Source organism: Trichosurus vulpecula, chromosome 2, assembly GCF_011100635.1.
Source record: "Trichosurus vulpecula isolate mTriVul1 chromosome 2, mTriVul1.pri, whole genome shotgun sequence".
NCBI lineage: Eukaryota > Metazoa > Chordata > Mammalia > Diprotodontia > Phalangeridae > Trichosurus > Trichosurus vulpecula.
The window spans coordinates 216,630,133-216,653,600 of NC_050574.1; positions in this window are offsets into that span (position 1 = coordinate 216,630,133).

Consider the following 23,468-nt stretch of genomic DNA (forward strand, 5'->3'; position numbering starts at 1 on the left):
CCATTTGAGTTAGTCTATTTTTTAAGGTGTTGTTTTCTTCAGTGTATTTTTCAGTATTTTTTTGGGTCTCCTTTAGCAAGTCATTGACTTGTTTTTCATGGTTTTCTCGCATCCTTCTCATTTCTCTTCCCAATTTTTCCCCTACTTCTCTAACTTGCTTTTCTAAATCCTTTTTGAGCTCTTCCATGGCCTGGGACCAGTTCATGTTTTTCTTGGAGGCTTTTGTTGTAGGCTCTATGACTTTGTTGTCTTCTTTAGGCTGTATGTTTTGGTCTTCTTTGTCACCAAAGAAAGAATCCAAAGTCTGAGACTGAATCTGGGTGTGCTTTCACTGCCTGGCCATATTCCCAACCAACTAACTTGACCCTTGAGTTTTTCAGTGGGGTATGACTGCTTGTAGACTAATGAGTTCTATGTTCCACGTTTGAGGGGGAGGTGCCAGCTCTGTCACACCAGCACTCCTCCTTCCCCAAGAACCCCCAGCCCGGGCTGGGCTTAGATCTGTAGCAGGCTGTGCACTCCTGCTCTGATCCGCCACTTAATTCCTCCCACCAGGTGGGCCTGGGGCCAGAAGCAGCAGCAACTGTAGCTGCCCCACCTCCGCTGCCCCCCGGGGCTGGAAGCCGAACCTCAAACTCCTTCCACTCCCGCAGCTTTTCCCACTAACCTTCTCAGCAGTGTTTGGTGTTTGTGGGTTGAGGAGTCTGGTAACTGCCGCAGCTCACATAATCAGGGTGCTAGGGGCCCCATCCGCCTGACTCCAAGTTTGGTTGTTCCACGCCGCTCAGGCTGGGCTCTGCTCCACTCCGTTCCCAGCTCCCAGCTCCGTGTGGGATAGACCTCACCCAGAGACCATCCAGGCTGTCCAGGGCTGGAGCCCTGCTTCCTTCTGCTGTTCTATGGGTTCTGCCATTCTAGAATTGGTTCAGAGCCATTTTTTATAGGTTTTTGGAGGGACTCAGTACGGAGCTCACAGTAGTCCCTGCTTACCAGCCGCCATCTTGGCTCCGCCCCCATCTTTCATTTTTATACTAACATAATTCTACCTTAATCCTTCCTCCACTGAACTCTTTGCTTTAAAGCATTTTTTTTCTTTTCATATTATCTTTTTCCTTTTTTAGTAATTTAACCTATATTTTGTTTTTATGTTACATTTACAGATTACTCCTACTTCATGAGAGGTCTCTTATAACAAAGTAAAAAAATTAACTGAAATTAAATAATAGTATGGACATTTGAAAAGGTATATGTTTCACATCTGTTGCAACCTTCAACTTTCTGGTTTTGTGGTTTTTTCTTTTTAATTAGCAGAAATCTATTTTCTTTCCCTCTTACACTTCACCTGATTGGGAGAGAAAAGAGAAACAAAAAATAAATTTCTTGCAACAAATGTGCATAGTCAAGCAAATTCCCTCAATAGCAGTATATAAATATGTATTATGTACATGCTTAAATATGTATATATATATGTATAGTAGCATCTAGGTAGCATAGTATAAAGAGAATCTGGTCTGGAGTCAAGAAGTTGTTGTTCAATGATTTCAGTCATATCTGACTCTTCATGACCCTATTTGGGATTTTCTTGGCAAAGATACTAGAGTGGTTTGCCATTTCCTTCTCTAGCTCATTTTCAAATGAGGAAACTGAGGCATACAGGGTTAAGTGACTTTTCCAGGATCACACAACTAGTTAGTATCCAAGGCTGAATTTGACTTCCTGACTTCAAGCCCAGTTATCTATCCACTGTACCATCTAGATTCTCTGTATATATGCATGTATGTATGTATTTATGTTTATGTCATATTCTGCACTCTAAACCCATCACCTCTGCAATGGATAGCGTATTTCATCATTAGTCTTCTGGAATCATGAATGGTCATTAGATTGATCATAGTTTTTACAGCTTTCAGACTTAATTATTTTTATAGTATTATTGTTATATAAATTGTTCTCCTGATTCAGTTTATAAAAGTCCTCAAAATGATTCATTTTTTAAAATATTAATAATTTTGTGTAAATTGTTTTGTTGCTCTTCACTTCATTCTTTATCAGTTCAAATAAGTTTTTCTGTGCCTTCTTAAAGCATCTATCTCCTCATTTCTTACTGCACAATAGTACAATTTATACCAAAACTTATCCACCCATTCCACAATTAATGGGTAACCTCCAGTTTCCAGTGTTTTTTTTTCATCACAGCAAAAGTTCCTATAAATATTTTCATATAAGGACCTTTTCCTCTTTCTTTTATCTCTTTTAGGTATAGATGTAGCAGTGATGTAGCTTGGACAAATACCACATACTGTTCAGCAGCTTTTTGTGTATAATTCCAAATTGCTCTCCAGAATGGTTATATGCATTCATAGTGCAGCAAAGTGCTTGTTTTCCCACTACCTCTCCAACACTTATTATTTTCCATTTTTTATCATCTTTGCCACTCTGATGGGTATGGAGTGAAACCCTGGAAATGATTTAATTTTCATTTTTCTATTGTCAATAGTTTGGAGCATTTTTAATGTGGCTATAGATAGCCTGAGTTTATTTTCATGAGAACTGCCTATTTAATCTTCTTGGACCATTTATCAAATGGGGAATAGATCTTTTTCTCATAAATTTGAATCAGTTAATTATATATCTTGAAAACAAGACCTTTATCAGAGAAACTTATTGCAAAGATTGTTTTCTTCCTTCTCACCTGCCAAATGAGTCATCCTTTAAAACAATAAATACAAAAAGGATGAGGAGAAAAAAGAAAAGCAACTCAACAAAACTAATCAATGCACATCACCCCACCCTGTATCCCCCACTCAATAGCTTTATTAGCTCCCTAGTAAGTCTAGGATCAAATAAAGCTTCTCTGTTTGGTATTTAAAACTCTTCATAAGTTTGCCTTTTCTTACCTCTTCCATAAACTCATACATAAGTAGCCATGGAGGCCTATTTGTTGTTCCTCACACAACACTCCATTCCCCATCTATATGCCTTTGCACTCACCATCACTCATGCTAGTAATGCTTTCCTTATTCACTCCCACCTCTTGGAGTTCCTGGCATCTGTCAAGAGTCACCTCAATTTCCATCTTCTGCATGAGGCCTTTTCTGGTCTCCTGATCCACTAGTTCCTTGTTCTGCTTTATACATGCCTGGTCTGGCATATATACATATATATATGTGTGTGTGTGTGTGTGTGTGTGTGTGTGTGTCTCATCCAATATAATGTAAGCTTCTTGAGGAAAGGAGAATTTCATTTCTGTCCCTACCACTGCAGAAAAGGGAAGGGACATATGTTTTCAACCATTCTCTGGGCCCAAGCTTAGTCATACTAATTACATGTTTACATCTTTCCTTTTAATCCAGAGAATACTTTGGTCAAGCCCACTGGCACAGTCACTACATCTGACAGCATAAATATTTCCTATCTATAGTTACCACCAGCTCTCTATCAGTACATGCGAGCTTACATTTCATCCCAAATGCTCTAGGACCAAGACTTCTCATTATATTTTATTAAAAGTTGACCACTTTTTTATTATCATATTCATTGTATATATTGTTCTCTCGTGTTTTCTTTATTCTACATCACTTCATACAAATCTGTACATATTTTTCCCTGCAATTTCCCTATTTATTGATTATTAATGTGAACGGACATAGGGTCAGGGATTGTTGATTAATTAATATGGTATATTATTAAAATCATCACTAGGTATTGAAGCAGTCAGTTAGTCAATAAGCATATATTAAACACCCATCATGTGCCAGGCACTTTGCTAGGTACTGGAGGTACAAAGAAAGGCAAAAGATAATCCTTGTTCTTGAGGAACTCACAGTCCAACAGAGGAGATTACATGAATACAACTATTTAGAAACAAGCTCTATGCAGAATAAATTGGAGATAATTGACATAGGGAAATTACTAGAATTAAGGAGGATAAGGAAAGGCTTCTCATAGAAGATGGAATTCCAGCTGGTACTTGAAGAAAGCCAGGGAGACCAGGAGGTGAAGATTAGGAGGAAAAGTGTTCAGTCAGTGAAAATGTATGGAGTTTGGAGATGGAGTGTCTATGGAAGGAATAGCCATGAGACCAGTGTCACATGGGGGCAGGGGTAAGGTATAAGACTAGGAAGGTAAAAGAGGCCAGGGTGTGAAGGGCTTTGGATGCTTAACAGAGGATTTCATATTTGATATTGGAGGTCATAAGGAGATGCTGGAGTTGATTGAATGGAGGAGTAACATGGTCATATTTATACTTTAGGAAGAACAATTGAGTGGAGGATGGATGGAGTTGGTGGGGGGAGTCTTGAGGCAGGGAAACCAACCAGAAGGCATTTTATTAGTCCAGGCAAATAGTGATGAAGGCCTGTACCAGGGTGATGTACCAGGGTGTATCAGAGGAGAGACGGGACATACATAAGAAGTAATAATCACGAAATTAATGGAATTTGGTAATAAATTGGATATGGGGGGGTGGTGAGAGAGAGAGGAATTGAAGGTGACACCTAGGCTGCTAGCCTGGGTGACTAGAAGGTCTGTGATGCCTTCAATGCTAATAGGGAAGTTTGGAAAGATGGAAGGGTTTTCAGGGAAAGATAAAAACTTCAGTTTGGGGCATGTTGAGCTTAAGATGTCTACTGGATATTCGGTTGAGATACAAGACTGGAGGTTAAGAGAGAGGTTAGGACTGGAGGAGTAGACTGGAGAATCATCAACGTAGAGATGATAATAGAAACCATGGATGTTGATGAGATCACCAAATGAAGTAGTATGGAAGGAGAACAGAACAGGTCCCAGGACACAGCTCCTACCTTTAGTAGGCATGACCTGGATGGAGATCCAGCAAAGGGGACTGAAAAGGAAGGGTCAGAAAGGTAGGAGAACCAGGATAGAGTAGTATAACAGGAACCTGGAAAGAAGAGGGTATCAAAGAGAAGAGGGTGATTGATTGCATCAAAGGCTACAGAGATGTCAAGAAGGATTAGGGTTGAAAGAAAGCCCATTAGATTTGGCAATGGAGAGATCACTGATAAATTTTAAGAGAGTAGTTTCAATTCCTTGAAAAGATTGAACCCAGACTGTAGAGTTAAAAAGAGAGAAGAAAGGAAACAGAGTCACGAGCTACAGATGCCCTGCTTCGGTTTAGCAAATAAATAAATAAATAAATAAGGAGAAGAAAAATGGGATGATGAGTAGGAGCAATCAATAGATCAAGAAAAGGGTTTTTTGGGGGACAGAACAGACATGGGCATGCTTATAGGAGGTAGGAAAGAAGGCAGTAGACAAGGAAAGAATGAAGATAAGTGAGAGGATGAGGATGATGAAAGCAGCAATCTTCTGGAGAAGACATGATGGAATGGGATCACTTGTACATATAGAGGGTTTGCCTTGGTAAGGAGAAGGGTCACTATTTTATATGAAACAGGAGTGAAGGAGGAGATAGAGAATGCTTGCTTCAGTTTTCTCATCTGTAAAATGGAGATAATATTAGCACCTCTCTCACTTTCAGTGTTGCTATGAGGACAAAATGAGATAATATTTATAAAGCCCTTTGAGAATTTTATAGCACTATATAAATGTGTACTAATATTGGAAATATACATTCAGAGAACTGAAGATATATGATATTACAAATTACAGCACTATTTGAATTTAAACATTACGTTCAAATAGAAAGTCATGCCTATTTTTTCCCCCTTCACAGTTGAAAAGACAGAAGGGAGGTTTAATATTAGGCAAAATTGTGAAGCAAGTAAGGTTTATCAACCCCCCTTCAATGGGGAAAACCCTTTTTCCTCAGTCTGCCCAACTCAGATCCTAAATGTGACCTTAATGCTATCTCCCTTGACTGTCCAAGGATCCCTATTTAGACCACCCCATGCTGGTCTGATTGAAAAATTAACCTTGTCCCTTCACTGACCCATTACTCTCTTAACCATTTTAATTTGATTAACTTGGTCCATATCCTCTGTCTCTTAAATATTTAAATGTCAAGCAACATTTAGCAGTGAACTGAATTTACATATTACAGTATTGGTTTTTCTTGTCAGAATTGGCTGTATGCATAGATACAATTGGAAGCTGCCCATGTGGTATAATTTGGGCACCATCAATCTTCATCTGTTTCCAGATTTCCCCTCCATGAAACTAAAAGTCTGTTTCCTTTGTATAGTGACCCCAAACTTCCTTGCTTCCTTTTCCAATTCACCTCAACCCCCAAGTAAGCCTTCTCTGTCCTATTTCTTAAGAACCCTACTCTGTTAGTCAAGTGAATCTGGTTAATCCAATAAACTCTTCAGTCATTTTTCCAACTCCATGTCAACCTCTTCATGATCCCATTTGAGGTTTTCTTGGTAAAGATACTGGAGCAGTTTGATATTTCTTTCTCCAAATCATTTTATAGATAAGAAAACTGAGGAAAACAGGCTTAAGTGACATTCTTAGGTCACACAGGTAGTAAATTTCTAAGGCTGGATTTGAACTCAGGAAGATGATTCTTCCTGACTCCAGGCCGGGCACTCTATCCACTTCACCACCTAGCTGCCCAATCTAATAAAGTCATACATGTTAATTTGCTATGTTCCTGAACACAGAATTAAGTGAATTCTTGCGTACCCTAAAGAAGGGCATAAGAACTCTTTTACTCCTTCCTTCCCATCAACATTTAAAATCTTATCTGCAAGTTGTAGCATCTTGGTATCTTGCCAAGAACACAGGATTTTTGAGGCAGAGGAGCTGGATTGAATGCCAGCTCTGCTACCATGCTATCTGCATGACCATAGCAAACCAGGTGCCTTTTCTGGGCCTTAGTTGCCTCATTTGCAAAGTGACAGGCTAGGAATACATGCTCTCTAAGGTCTGCTACAGCTTGAGATTACCATTGTCTAGAGGAATATTTGACTCTTCAAAACAAATATCTATGTTCTGTGGAGAATAAGATTTCAAGGCACGGAAATCCAGCAGCTGGGTGGTGCAGCAGATGGATTGCTGGATCTGGAGTCAGGAAGACCTGAGTTCAAATCTAGCCCTAGACATTGAATATCTGTATGACCCTCTCAGTTTCCTCATCTATAAAATGGAGATGATAATAGCACCCACAATTGCACCCCAGGGCAACTGTGAGGGTAAAATGAGTTAATATTTGTAAAGTGATTGGCAAACATTTAACAGACTATAAAATGCTAGGTACAAGTATTTTTTAAATAGGTGCTTTTACAAAAAGTAATATGAAAAACATCAACTTCTCTTTTCCTCCACATCCTCAAATACTCGACCCTGTATAGCTTGCCTATTACTCCTAGTCTTAGTTCTATTGATGAACCTAACATGTCCCTCTATCACCCCTCCCACCTAACAAAGGTGTTTCATAACAGAGACAAGGATCTCCAGTGATGGGGACTTGTGGCTAATGGAGTAAAAATTTGGGAGCAGGTAGCCATTGCGGTGCTCCTCAGTTTACATCACACGAACAGATTCCAACTCTACTCACTCATTCGTAAAGACAGCCCTGACAAGAAGAACCGGTGCTGTGATATGTAAATTCATCTCAATGTTAAATATTGCTTGACATTTCCCTGTTTAAGAGGCAGAAGATATGGACCAAGTTAATCAAATTAAAATGATTAAGGAAGCAGAGTAGGGACCAGGTCAGCACAGGGACAAGGTTAATTTTTCAATCAGGCACCAGAGTGAATTTGTTGTTTGTGTCCTCCATGCTTTCTTCCCTTCGTTTTCAACCCGGACTAGAAATGTTCATTATTTTTTCATAAGTTTTTGGCAAAGCACCTTGAGCTCTTTGGAGGAAAGGTGCTATATAAATCTAAATATGAATAAAAAATAAACATCTGTGAGCACTCTCAAAGACTCATTCTGTTTATCAAGTACATAGACCCACAGGCAGAGAGAGGAGGGACAGGACAGTAGGGAATGGAATGGCAAATAATACCTCCTAGTTAAGGAATTAAAATTTCCTTAGTCAAACTTGTTCAGTCCCTGTACATCATAGAATCCACTGTCAGGATTCAATAAAAGTGTGGCAATAATCATTCCTTACTTGGGTACTCTGTAATTCTCCTTCAAGATAGTACCCAGATAGGGATCTGGGAGTGAATTTAATTATAATATCGCTTCCTCCTAAACTGAATTTCTCTGCCACCTCATTTGTGAGCTATGCATTATTAAATGTGTTGTGATAATTAGGGAGACTGTACTTTATAAAAAAAAAAGATCCTTATCTAGCCCGAACTATAAACAAACAGCCTGAAAGATCTCAGAGGCAGTAGCCTTGTCTTTCTGGGCAATATTCCCTTATAAGGCAAATTGCCGTGAGGTTCAAAATGAACAAATCCTCCTCATTTTCTTCCTTCTCTACTTCATGCCGGGGTGAAAGGGTACAACATTCATCCAACCCAATTCTCTCTGCATGGAGAAATAGTAGAAGGAGGGAGGAGCAGGTTATTATAAAACCCTTGGAGATAGTTTCCATACATCTCTGAGGTATAACATTGAGGAGAAATGGGGTGGCGTTCTACAGCTGCAATAGGCCTCCATGTTACCATTCAGGATTAAAGATCCCTGGGCACCCGAGCTTCTCAGCTTCCTGGGATATCAGTACCAGGCTTTTTTTGTAGCAAATGTTTATGAACAGGTTGTTGGGCAGTTGAAACTCAGCTTCAGTTTCTGACTGGTTGCTTCCCTGATGGTAACCAGGCCGTACTAAACTTTGATACAAGGGGAAGAGACAAAATCCTAGAGGGACACAGCATGAGGCACTTTTCCATTCCATGCCTGAGAGGGCATGATGCTAACTAACTTCCTGGACACAAAAAGAAGAGTTAAGCTGATCATTTCTTAAATTTGTTTCCTAAAAGCATGGGGCAATTCACCCACTTCGCCAAAACAACTTAGCCACAGTATTAAATGATCACCTGATTTTATTTTTCAAATTTTATACATGTCTCGGGGGAAAAAAATTCCACTGAAGTAAGAGCACAAATTCCTGAATAGAAAATTATTTCTTGTCACAGGAGGCCTGTCATACCCTTCATGAAAGCTGTGGCAAAAGCTGCTGCTGAAAGAGATTGTACTTTTTACCCACTGTGAGTCACCATATGCAGCTGACTCCTCTGAAATGGATTAAAAATCAAGGATTGTGAATTTAAATTCCTGTGAGGCTCGATTCCCAGGTGAGAAACTTTCCAGGATCTCCTTGTTTTAAACTCTTTTTACTTCCCTCCCAAAGATTCAAGATCTAGTAAATTAAGAAAGGAAGGGATGTAACGACAGTCCTTTACCAATAGGCCTTTCTACTTCTTCTATCTATTGACATGAGAGCAAAGCCCTACCTCCACCTGCATGTAAGCTCTCCATGCCATCCAGACCAACATAAAGGTAGAGTACAGCAATGTAACATGCCAAACATTAGGAAAATGTTTATTCCACTTCTATTCCTTTTTATTCTGCTACACTCTCATCTATTTCAAATCTCTACATCAAGGTACTGGGCACTTAGGCAAGCCTGCTTTTCTTTTGACAGAGAAAGAGAATTAGACTCATTAATATTTTTACTATCAATTGGTAACACAGTATGTCAAGCACAAGCTTTAAAAGCGTTCTCATTTTTAAATATTTCTGAGCAATTATCCAATTGGTATTTCTGAATAACAATCAAACACAAAGCAAGACACTCTCATTTAATCCATTGCGTATGCATGGATGCATTCACATTTGAAGACACACACAAAAGTAAGATTTCAAAGAAAATTACTGTGCTCTCCAATATGGCATGGAAACTCAGTGCCACTCACAGTAGCAAGACCAGGCCAAGAGCCTAGAGGCTTACCTTTGTCATTCAAAAAGAGAAGTGGAACCATATTTTCCTTTTTCTCTTTCAGTCACCATTTCACCAGTTTACTAGGAATTCATGAAAATGCCCACTTTATCAGATATGTATTGGGGGATTGATGACAGCTGGCAGCATATACTCCCATGGTTTCTCTCCTAAATTCCCACCACGGTCACACTGTGTGTCCCAGTCTCCTAGAAGTCCTGCCCTCTTCTATCATAGAACTTTGTCTCAGCTGCTTTAAGGAGTTAATTGAACCCTAATGACAGCTAATTCATTAGTTACTCTGGCCATGCTCTGTGTACCCATGGGGTGCTGTGGATAGGGAGGCATTGAGGCTATTGAAACATTCTGAATCTAACGCAATGTGAGAATCAGTGTGAATTAACCACGTAAACTCTCTCCAAAGATCCCATGGCCATTCAAGGATAGGTAGAGTAGATAGAAGGAAAATCCTGAGGGGCTGAACTCACCTAGTACTAATCTCAGCAGCACTAGGGCAGTGATTTTGACTTCTTAAAGAGATATACCATCTCCATGTTCAATTATTTCTAGAGTAATAAGGTCTTGTCAAAGCAATTTCCTTGTTCAGTCACATGCCAGTCTGCACAACTTTCATGCATATGGACATGCATATGGACTCTCATTTTTAGGTCATTTCTAGATTGGTCAGCACAACAGATAGGAAAATGTCAAACCTAATGTTTGGAGCCACTTTAATGGATTATTTGGACCACCGCATGGCCAAGCTAATTGGTTATCTAACAACTGACTAGAGCAAAATTGCCATCAAACTATGAGCAACTTAGTGGTAGCTTGTAGTCACACACCTGGTTCTAGAAGCCTTGAATCAATGTAATTCTACTACTTCTCAGTCAGCCTTAAATGTTTGCCATGATTGTAAGAACCCAAATGTGGTTTATTTTACTTTAAAAGTAGTTTTCTTCCCCTCCTTGACCCTTTAAAACTTATGAGCACTGAAATGGTTTTCTCAGAGAAACAATTGGAAATATACATCATCACAGTCAAAGATACACCACAATTGGGTTTTTGACCCTACCTGATTCAAATCGCACTTGCACCTTTCCATGTCAAGCCTAGACCTTCTCTCTATCTCTATGCAAACTCCTCAAGTGTCTCCTTTCTTGTTTGTGCAACGGATCCACTGAAGTCAACCCAAACTTCAAATCATATCATTTCATGTCACAACCTTAATGTTATTTCAATATGTGGCTTTGTGAGAACCTGTTTAATATATTAAAAAAAGACTTAGGGACATTTCTTATATTTTTGGCATTTGGGGAAAATAATTGGGGTAGACAGCTACTACTTTGTGTTACAAATTTGAATGTGAAATTTCAGAAAACCTCCTTGCATTAAAAATGAATTAACTGTGTGATTATTAATTGTGCATATTCCAATCCCTTTGTGCTGTACTGCATGTTTCTTGAATCTCATTTGAATCCTTTGGCTAAGTAATGTGTCAAGGGGGGTACTAGCCTGAATGCCTGAGTTATTTAAAAAGCAGGACAGCACTTCCAGATTAGAATACCAATGAGTGGGGTTAAAAAGGCGCTACCGTAGTTGGAGGGCAGCTCTCAGTCTGAGAAGTACCTGAAAAGGACCTCTATGGACTAATTTTCAGAATCACATTGTAATGTGGGCTCATGTCAATCATCAGAACAGACAGCTTCATCCCATGATATAAACTAGTTATACATTCAAGAGCTGCCAGAGGATCTTCATTAAAAAGGGACTTAGCATTAAAAGAAGAAGGTTGTTTTATTATAATGCTTCAAACACAGGTTTTTGTTTTATATGTTCTCAGAAATCTTTTTTTGTTCTTTGCTACAATATCAAAAAAGTGGCACAGAAGAAGCAAAACATTAAATATTCCATTTTTTAATAGGAATCAAGGAAGCTTTCTGGTTTAAGGCATTAAAATCATATACATTTTTCTAAATTTATTCATGGCTTTGAATAACAAAAAGAAATCTCTAGATGTAATAGGAGGATGTTTTTAATCTTTTGTGAGGAGGGATTTGCAGAGCTGACTACTCAAGGTAAAATATCTACTGGCAAAGTATATCAGTGAGAGCTTTATACATATAAATTTGTATAAAACCTTTGGGCTCTCCACAAGCTTCTAGATACCAGTTAGATATTACAATCCATGTCATTAAATTTTAATATAATTGTGTTAAGAAGACAACAGTAACAATATCCATGTAAGTAAATCATTGACACTATAATCTAGTATTTAAAGAAACCTTAACAGGGGTTTAATAAAACAGATAAACGCATCTCTTTACCTATATACAGAGCTGTCATTTCAAATCCCTGACTTAAATATAATTGCCCAAGTTCTGCATCTTCAAAGTGTCCAGAGTGTTTTAATCTAAAGTTGCTATGGTCTATCCCCAACATACCAAGACAAGTGGCCAGGCAAGAAATTAATTAAAACAATGATGTGAGCTTTCCCCAAGTAAGATAAGGATTTGCCTCACTGGCTTTGTTTTTTGCCATTCAGTTTCAATGGAGATGCTACTGCATTCTAGGTCATTTTCTCCATTGGAAGGGAAATTGCCATAACCAGCATACATTTTCTCCAGTTGGTATTTTTATTCAAAAATGGTATGTATAGTGTATATAAAATCATGTGTATATGTATACTTATTTATAGATAACTCACTGGAAGTCACAATTTACAACTTTGCATGATGACACGATAATGCTATATGTTAATTTCCAGTGCTTCCCCTCAGGAGTCTATCTGGAAGCAAAATCATTAAAATGAGTTGTGAAAGCTTGGGAAACCCTCCTGGTGTGGAAGCTCTCCCACCATCACGCAGGAGAGAGCTTAATTAAAGGCCCTCTTGATGCTCAAAGACCAAATAGCACATGATAAAAGTGCTTTTCTGAAGCTTCTCTCTCTCCTCTGTTTCTCCTATGCATTGGCTTATATGCACAATTACCTCCATCCTGTCATCCTTAACCAAATAACTCAAATTTCTGCTGCATAGAATGGATAAAATAGGGCCCCCGAACCCTTGTTCTATAATATGCTCTGAGAATTCAAGATGGCACTTATAAAAAGCCCAGATTTAGAAGCATTCACATACCAAAAATATATTCTATGTCTGAGAATAGCCTTAATTAAAATGAGGGAAAGAAGAAAGAAGGAAGGAAATTGCAGAAAAATAAATCTTTTCTTCCACACAAAATGATAGCATTCTAACCATCTAAAAATATTAATCTTTTAAAATGTTTATTTTTTTCTTGAAAAATTTGTAGCTCAGTATATGGACTAATGGATGCTATAAAACAAAGCAGATGGCTACTACTATTCATCATATATAAATCATAATCATAAATCCACAATTCTCAAGATACAAGGTAAATAAAACTAGATTTTTTTTTCCACATGTGATATTTACTGGTAGTGGCCAAAATAATAGCAAAAGTGGAAAGGATTTCCAACTCACTTTTCATTTTTAGCCTATTATCTAATTAATTGACAAATCCTGCAGATTCTCTCCAAGATTATACAATCATAGATTTAGAGATGGAAGAGACCTTAGAGTCCATCTAGCCCAATCCTCTCATTTTATAGATGATGAAATCGAAGCCCAGAGAGATTAAGTGATTTTTCTAGTGACATTCAGTGAGTGTCTGAAGTAGGATTTAAGACCAAGTTTCCTGACTCTAAATCTCTGTATTCTATACACTAAGTTAGGATGTCCCTTCCTATTTATCTCTATAGGTCTGTCCTATCTCAGACCTCATCCATTCATTCAACAAGGATTTATTGAACACCTACTATGTGCTGTGATATGGGCTAGGGTTATAAAACCAGAAATGAAATAGTCCCTAATTTCAAAGAGCTTACATCCTATTAGGGAAATAGAAAAGAAAAGAACACAGATAAGTAAATGTAAGTTAAATATTTACAAAAATAACTTCCAGGAAGGAAGGTACTAGCAACTGGGAGAATATAGAAAGAACTCTGCAGGAGAAGCTACTTAAGATAGATCTTAGACAAAGCTAGGGATTTTAGCAGCTGAGAGTCACTACAACTTCTTCTCATTTGACAACCTAATCTTTTCTGCCCCTTTCAGACTGATTGAGTCCTGACAATTCTTTTCAAGTCCCCAAGTATTTGTTAATCCCTATAACGTCCAAGGCGCTATCCAAACCTTGGTTGTATGTCCTTGAACTTTAGAAAGTTAAACCAAGCCTCTGCGTAAGTCATTCTACATGGTTGTTTTCTTGTTGTGGTGGCTGTTGTTGCTGGTGTTGCTGTTTTAACATACATTCACTTGCTCTTCTCTTAAACTTTTCTCATCCATCCAAGAGCTTTGCCAGACTAACTCCACTAGGATTCAAGGATTCTATATGTTACGATACCTCCCCAAAACTTGTAGATATTTTGATTTTCTCAGATGCAATCCAGCAGGTAGGTGGTGCAGTGGATAGAATAGAGTCAAGAAGATGAGTCTTCTTAAGTTCAAATCTGGCCTCAGACACTTACTAGCTGTGTGACCCTGGACAAGTCACTTAAAAACCTGCTGTTTGCCTCATTTCCTCATCCATAAAATGAGCTGGAGAAGGAAATGGCAAACCACTCTGGTATCTGGGCCAAGAAAATGGGGTCATAAAAAGTGGACATGACTGAAACAACTAAACAACAACAAAAAGATGTAATCAGTGCCACACCAATCTATATTTCTTTCTTACTTTTGCCAGGCATTTGCCCCAATTTATTTCTCTTTTAAATTAGGCCATGAGGTATGCAAGATAAGTGACAAAGTACAGAGAGCTTGTCTTGTGTTCTTTCTTACGTATTGTCACATCCTTCCACACTATTACAAGGTCATAGATCTAGAACTGAAAAGATCTTAGGATCCTAGAACTGGAAGGATTCAGCACTCTCATTTTACAGTTGAGGAAACAAAAGCTAAGAGAGAGGGAAAGTCACTTGCACATCAGGAATTGGATGGAGTCATCTACCCCCAAGTTCAAATCTCTTTCCATGGTATGGCATTGTTTCCTGTGAACACTTACCTTTCGATAATACCAACCATGCATGCAAATCCATGAAAATCTGTTTTCTGAAGTTCTCAGTTAACTTTTTTTAATTTGGAAAATATTATTCCATCTGAATGAAAGTTTTGAAAGTTTTCAGAACAGTTGAAAATTTTCATTTAATCATTATATTTTTATTACTTTTCCATGTTTTTAATTTTTTTATTCCATTTGTCAAGCCTTTACTTCAAATAACACATATTATCAGTTTTAGTGTATTGACCTATTCTCTAACAATCTTCATCTATGTTTTCTTTTGAAACATTTGGGGGAAAAGCCACAGTTGAAAAAGAATTCAATCTTCATATTTTAGTGGAGTTTTCTTTTTCCAAAGACCTATAGTCATCTGTGTACCATGAAACTTTTAAAACGTTTTTGATGGAGGACTTTTAATACTATTGTAAGGATTTCATGTCTAGCCCCTTTCTCCCAGACAGGCATAGCTCTTGAGAAAAGAAAGCCTCTCTATCATTAATGCTTTAGTTGGTCAGACAGTCAAACTTTTCTAAGTAGGGCCTGAAAAGCCACTGCCTATATTGCATATGAAATTAACAAAAGACTCATTAGTCAAATGAACAAAGAATACTTTGAATATCAATGTCTTATTTTACAGCAATTCTTTTTCCAATAAATCTCACAGCAACTTTTTTTGTGGGGGGTAAAGGGAGCAAGAAGTCTGCTTCATTTCAAAACTCTAGATACTACTTGTGAAAAATTCATATAGAAAAAAAAAATTAAAAACTAATGTATTAAGAATCCTTTCCTAATCATTAATGCTCGTGCCTTCACTCTGAAATTACTCCCAATTTATCCTGTATATAGCTTGCTTGGACATAGTAAATTTCATATTGTCTTCTCCATTAAAACGTGAGCTCCTAGGGAGAAGTGACTATCTATATTGTCTTTCTCTGTATCCCCAGAATTTACCATAGTGCCTGGCACATGGTATATATTTTTAAAATGCTTGTTAACTGTAAAAAAATAAAAATAAAAACTAATGTATGCCGTTTTCAGAATGGAAGCTTTGCAGACAACAGTAATTTTCATATTTTCTTAACTCTAAAGTGAGCAAGGAAATCATTTAGACAAGTTCTCTCATTGTGCAGATGAGGCAACTGAGAGATTTAATGATTTAATCAAAGACACACAACTAGCAGGTAGAAGAGGAAGGGCTTTACCCCAGAGCATTTGACGCCAAGTCTAATCTTGTAGTTTTGGTGTTTTGTTTTGTTTATACCTGTGATTTCTTTGGTACAAAAAACCGTGGTAAGGAAATCCCATTCATCATGAAGATTGGCAACTTGTTTGCAACTTATAGTCTTACTCAGAGTTTCTCCAGCCACTGAGAGGTTTAAGTGATTTCTCTGTTTGCCCAATTATATGTTAGAGGCAGGACATGCACACAGCTCTTCCTGCACCTCTAACAACTGTATCCCATTGCCTTTCAGCTCTCTGTAGTGGAAACAATTCTATTGAGTTTTTCAGTCTGTAAACTTGCATTACAGATCTGTTTTTTGAGCTATCTATGGCTTGTCCTAACTAGAGAGGTTCTTTAAGTGATTGAGACAAAAAAAATAGTTAAAAAATGCAGCTAGGTACTGTGATTCCCTCAAGTGAAGTTATTAATGTAATGCTGATCATACTGCATACTCTGGCATCACAGACTTAGAGCAAGAAGGAAAGTAAGACTTTGAACAGTTAAGTGACTTGCCCAAGGTCACACAGGTACTGTCATCTATGACTGTGCTTGCATTTGAGAAAGTGATATTTAAAATTAGTCAGAAAGTATGGTACAGTCAAAGGCAGAGAGTGAAAAGATAACTTTAAAAATCTGATTTTTGCTACATGTGTATAACTTTGGGCAAGTTGCTGAACATGCCTGAGCCTCAGTTTCCAAAGAAGAGATTGGAATAGATGGCCTCTGAGGCCCTTTCCACCTCTAGATCTATGTTCCTCTGAAATACACAAATTATATTGACTGTCATAGATGGGTCATTAGGGGTTAGAAAAAAACAGTGCAAACCTACAAAACTTTCAGTGGAGAAGACAGGCATGGCTCTATTTTGTGGATTTTGTATTTCCTGAGGGCCCCTCTGCTTTTCTGTAGGCCATCAGAAATGAAAAGGTGGCTTGTTTAGAGTCACATAAAAGGCATTCTACAAGGAGAAAGGGGGCACTAGGGAATAAACCAGGGATCTCACTTTGCTCTGTTTAAGGACATTCATGAATACATACAGGTAGAAATATCATTAAACATTTATTTCATCGTCAAAAATTTGGAAGGGGAGGAAAAGAAAGAAATCAAGAAAATAGGAGAGAAAGGAAGATGAGACAAAGGAAGAAAAGAAATGAAACATTGCTAAGATAGTGGGACCTGGGATTTCCTCCAGTTTTTGAAAGCTTTGAATTGTAGCCTTCAAAAAAGCCTTCCCTTTAAGAGCAGTTTACCACTTCCTTCTGTTTTAGAAGTCTGAGTTACAATGGTTCCTTGTGAAAACAGCAAGAGGGGCTAAGTGGATCCTTGCTCCTGTATGCATCAGAACTTAGAATGATTTCTTGACTTTGGATATTGATAGCCAAGCAAAAAGAATGTGCAGCAAGGTGAGAAAGTTGCTGCTAATACAAAAAACACACAGAGGAAATAGTCAATAACAAAGATGCCTTGAAGTGTGCCTTGCAATGATTAGAAGTCTGGAAGCTAAATAGCATTTTGCAATTCATTGTCCAGAGAGAACTAAAAATGAGAATAAAGACAATGTGTCTGAAAAGGATAGTTTCTTTAACATTGTGCCTGACTGAAGCTCCTAAATATTAAAGAGATAGAAATCAATGTATAATTTTTAGCCACTTCAGATCTATTTACGTAACACCAAAATATCCAAATAAATGATGAGAAATCAGTCTTCTTGATGTTTTCTCTACAATAAAATTAAATCCAGATATTTGGAAACAACTGAGTGATTGAACTTTTTTTTTTTTACTGTATTCATACGAAAATCAGGCACAAACTCAATTACTTTGAATAAGTAACAAAATTTCAATGCATAATTTTGATAAGATTATTTTGAGTCTACTATCTACTCCATCCAGAATTTAAGAAAAATATTTTTACAAATGTCTTGGCAAAAATTTCACTAGAGAAATCAAGGTGGCAACATATTTCATATTTCTGAATCCCTCTCTTTTCCTAAGTGCTGCATCATACAATATGTCTATACGGGGTTACTAAAATCTAGCACATTTACTTTGTGTAGAAGCAGACAATTGATTGGCTAGCTGAACGTTTCAGCGTGTGTGTGTGTTGTGTGTGTGATCACAGTTTTGTGATAAAAATTATTTTGCTTTCTGTGTTAAAGACTAGTCATCATACAATCAATAGAAATAACCATGATCTTAAGAATAATACAGTGTTAGAAGGTTCAAAAAGTACTTTCTGTCCCAACCATGCAAGAAAAACAGTGATGCTATTTTACTCTGATTTTTCATTTGAAGAAACTACCTATAAGCTAAATAACCTGATTGACTCTACATTTTAGTTGTTTTGTTTGTCCCATTCTGGTCATACCCTGGTTCCAATAGACAGTCAAATAAACTGGTTCAAGGCATGCAATAACAATATTACATCCAACAACAGTTCCTCTATTTGGGAAAGAATGCTTTAGAAATGATAAGACTCTGGTCTCCCATAGTGCTACTGGACAGGACGACTACTTAAAGAAATTCTCTGGTTTGAGGAAGGAAGAATATGACAAAGAAACAGACACAATCCTGAAGGGAGCCAAACGGACAGATGCTGCAGGCTATCTTGAGCTTCTGTTAAATATGAGAACGAAGGGGCATGAACCTAAGCTAGAGAATAGCTTAGCTCTAAAAGTGTTTCAAATTCTTTTTACAACTGCCCTTTGTGGGATAAACAGCCAAGAAAAATATGACAAGCAGAATACACAAAAAGAAAATGGACAAGGAGACACTGGGGAATGTCACATCCAGTTTAATGAGCAGGAAACTGTTAACTTTCTCCTTTTTTTCTTTTAGTTTTATTTACTACTTACTGATGTTCTTCCCCCTACCAAAAAAAATCGGTGTTTTCTTTTAGTTAAACTTACCTGAAATATACCCATTTTCTTGAATGCTCTCTAAGACTGGCCAAATGCTCTCAGCCATTATGTTCTAAAGAAATCAACTCCTGGAAATTCCCTTAAGAATCTCCTGCCTCACTCCCTCTCACACAGTTGCATTTCAACCTAAATGACTAGCAGTGATTCCACTTGGTAAAATGTTTTCTTATAAATAGACTTTCCAGTTTTGTTTGGTTATATTTTTTCTACCGAAAAAGATAAGGAAGTCTTTCTTACTCAACTTAAATATGGCATTTTAGAAAGAATCTTCAAGTTTGGACTTTTAGTTCTGTTGTTTAATTCCTCCTCAGACCACATAATTTTCATGGAATGAAATAAAATAGCATTGTAGCCATTGTATAAAACCCAGAAAAGCTTAGTCATCTAAGCCGTTAGGAAATGATCATACAAGTTCTGTGGACAAGTTTACATCATAACTTAAACTTCTATGAAGTTCTCTACTTATAGTCATGTCATGCTAATAATAATGAGTTGGGAATATGGTATAGTAGTAAGAGTAGTCGACTTGGAATCAAGAGACCTTGATTTAAATGCTGCCGCTAACGATTATTAGACTTGTGTCCAAGTAGCAGCTACTTGATTTCACTGAATACCAGTTTCCACATTTATAAAATGGGAATGATAAGGTTTGCACTACTATCCACATCACAGAATTTGTACAAAGAACTTTGTAAATATTAAAATACTATAGTAATGGGAGTTATTGTTTACTATTCAGTAATCATTCATTCATTCACCCAACAAATATTTATCCAGTGCTCAGTACTGCATTGGAGGCTATAAAGGATTGTAAGAAGTAAGAGGAGGTTGCTCATATTTCTAAGATGTGCTTCTTTGTTGGATACTTGAAAGGATCTATGATGTCAGTGATCTGAGTAGCCTTTGCATGAGTACAAACTCAAGTCTATCATTTCTAAGTTGAAATTGTTTCTTTTCTACAGTGTAATAATTTCCATTATTACATCTTTATTATTCTGGTGAAAAGTTAATAAAATAATCACAGTAAACTTTTTTTTTAATTTTGGAGAAATAATGAAAAAAACTGGTCTGTTTCTACATTAACAACATCTCTAATATAAGTCCCCTCCATGTCCTGGAGACAAGAGCACTTGAGTTCAAATCCAGCTTCAGACTCTTACTAGCTGTGTGCTTCTGGGGAAGTCAATTAAGTTCTGTTTGTCTCAGTTTTGTCAACTGCAAAATGGGGATAACACCCAGGGTTGTCGTGAGAATCAAATGAGATTGTTTTTGTTATTGAGAGATCTTATGGCAGCGTTAATAGATCTGGCCTTGGTGTCAGGAAAGCTAGTTCCACTTACTGGCCACATGACCCTGGGTACGTTGTTCCATCTCTTAATGCAGTCAAGTCTCTAAGACTTCAAAATGCAAGAGAAAGCACTAACCTACGTTGAGAAAGTTCTTCACCAGATGCTTCCTATCCCAAAGAAAGCAGCAGGAGTGTGCATCATGCACACACACACACACACACACACACACACACACCTCACTACAAGAGATGTTCTAGGTGACTCAGATGCAAAGATAAAGACAAAATTAGTATCACTGGCTCTCTATTAGATTGCATTTAATCTCTTTAAAGGCAAGGGCAGTCTTTTGTGTCTTCAGTGCCTGGCACATAGTAGGCACTTATTAAATGTTAATTGATTGATTGATTGATTTGCATCAGTCCTTTAAAGTCCAAATCAATAAAGCCTTCATAAAGGCTTTCCTTTTGCACCTTGTGGTAATTTTCTTCCTCTTTGTCTCTCTCTCTCTGTCTCTCTCTCTCTCTCTGTCTCTCTCTCTCTCTCTCTCTCTCTCTCTCTTTCTCTCTCTCTCTTTCTCTCTCTCTCTTTCTCTCTCTCTCTGTCTATGTACTGCATTTATCATGTGGTATATGAATTTATGTCTCATCCCCCTTCAATAAAACTGAAAACTTGACTAGGGCAGGGGCTGTATCTTATTGAAACTTTGTGTCTCCTTCATTTGGTCTAATAAATACGACATGTCTGAAATTGTAGATCAAAAGAAAAAAAAAGCTGGTTTGTATATCTTAACATGGCTAAAAAAGGTGGAGTTACTGGCTGAAATTGAACATCTTTTTTGCATCTTGGGCAGTAACAAATCCATTCTTTTTAACTTGCAAAACTTTTGAGGGTACATTAAAATGGGCCTCGCTAATTCTTGATCTCTTCTTTGATCTCTCAATGGGTAGAAACCAGACAGACAGGCCAGTTCCATAGCAAGGTAGCAAAAAGTATAATCAGAGCAGTAACAAATAATTGGCCGGGCTGTCCAACTACACAACTCCTCATTCTCACCACTTGGCCCTGCCCAATTTATCTTTTCCATGGCCTCTTGAAGCTTCATGGTCGTTTGCGCCAAACTTTTAAAAAGAGGCCCCCTGTATCTAACCTAGTGGCTTGTTATGGAAGGATTGAATATCAAAGTTTAAACATGAATGCTCTTCCACTTGTGAAACCAATATTAAAACAAGAAAGGACCCCTAGTTTAAAGTATCTGGATTGCTAGTTCCACAGCTGGATGGCCCCTGCCAATAGTAAGCGCCGAGGAAAAGTATAATTAAAACTTAACTTTCAAATGTATGTCGTAGTTTATACCTAGTAAGAAGCTCTCTTCGCCATGTGAACTTTCTGGTGGCTGTGCTGAACAAAATAGGTGCTGATTTCTTTTATGTTAAACCCTTAAGAGAGCTTTAACATGGTTCTTTGCAGCTTAATTTATCATAAGTTCTAGCCCCATTTATCACTAAATGCAGAATGATGAAGAAACGGCTCTATTAAAATGGAATGACTAGTGAATTAAAAAGCTGTTAAATGAGTTGAAGTGCACACTACTGTTAACAATATGTGGAAGTGTGTTTGGCTGGAATAAATTACTTTCACAGCCGTAATTTGAAGCATCTACCTTTAGAGAAATATGTTCAAAATTTCACATCTTGATTCCCTGACTAAATTCACATGCACTGCTAATGTATTTTTAAATTAGCTTCACAGTGAAGGTGAGAAAATGCCTGGCCTGAAATGCTTAGGTATCAAAACAAAATTCTTCTCCTTAAAAACAGGAGGAACAGCAAGCTTAAAATATGCATGAAAAACATAATAACAGATTCCAATTAAGATATATTTCACTTGCCCACCCTTAATCTTTTTAGAAATGCCTTTACAATATTTCCATGTAATCCAGCACACTAATTTGTCAACAACTATTCTCCCAGGACAGTATTTTGCTAGAGCTTACTTATTGCACTGACTTCAAAACAAATATATATAAGGAACCATCCAATCATCTAATGATTTATTTCCATTTTAGTGATTGTAACAGTGTGAGTAGTTAAAAGGAAGATGTATCACGAACATATATTAGTGTCTGTTGGGTAGCATTAACAAAAAAAATCTTAATGTTTGAAATTTTTATACCTTTCAATGTACAGCATCTTGATCCCTGACTTTTCCAAAATAGCATACCTGAAAACCTGTGAGGAGGAGAGATGCTTAGAGCTAAATTTCCCCAAAGTGTACAATCTCACAGTATTTAGGAGATAGTGTGGATGTTCTTAATCCATATCCTCTTGAGGGCAGTTTGTAATGTCTTTAATTATCACCCTAGCATTGTGATTAGAAACAAAGACTTTTCAATAATAGTGTCCTATTGCATGTTTAGAGATAATTCAATGTGAAATATTTAATAAGGAGGGTTGGTGCATAAACTTAATTAGCCCTGTTAAAAAAATATCCATCAGATTGCAATCTGATGTCCACAGAGAGGGCTATGGCAAAAATATTTGGATTAAAGAGGAAATACCTTGATCCAATACAATCAGCTAATTTTGGGAGAATATTTTATTCCACTTTTATGTGTATTTCCTAGTTCATACTTACAATGAACTGAATTTCAGAGACCCCCCATGTAACAATGTTGAGAGGCAAAAATGTTGCATTTATTAAATGCAAGGCAGAGGTGGTATATGGCTTGTTTTGAGATGTTTTAAAATTTTGTTTTATTCTGTTTTTCATTTGTTTGTTTTTAAGAGGAGGAACTGCTTAACTAATTGAAGAAGAAAATCTACACCTGAAATGCTTTTCTTTAATATTGTGTACTACATAGTGGAGCAACATATCCTTGACTCTTCCTTTCTAAATCTGGCTGTTACTACCCCTATTCCTGAATCCCAGTTCTCCTTTTATTATCTCCCTGCTCCATTTTCAGCTCCACACAACCACCAGAAAATTTGTTTTTAAACCCTTATCTGATCATCTCTCTTAGAGCAAAAAACCTTGAGTGGCTCCCCATTGCATAGAGGATAAAATGCAAACTGCTCATTGACCTAACATTTCAAATCTAACAAGATCCAGTGCTAGCCATCTTCCCATGTGTTCCTTTCTCTC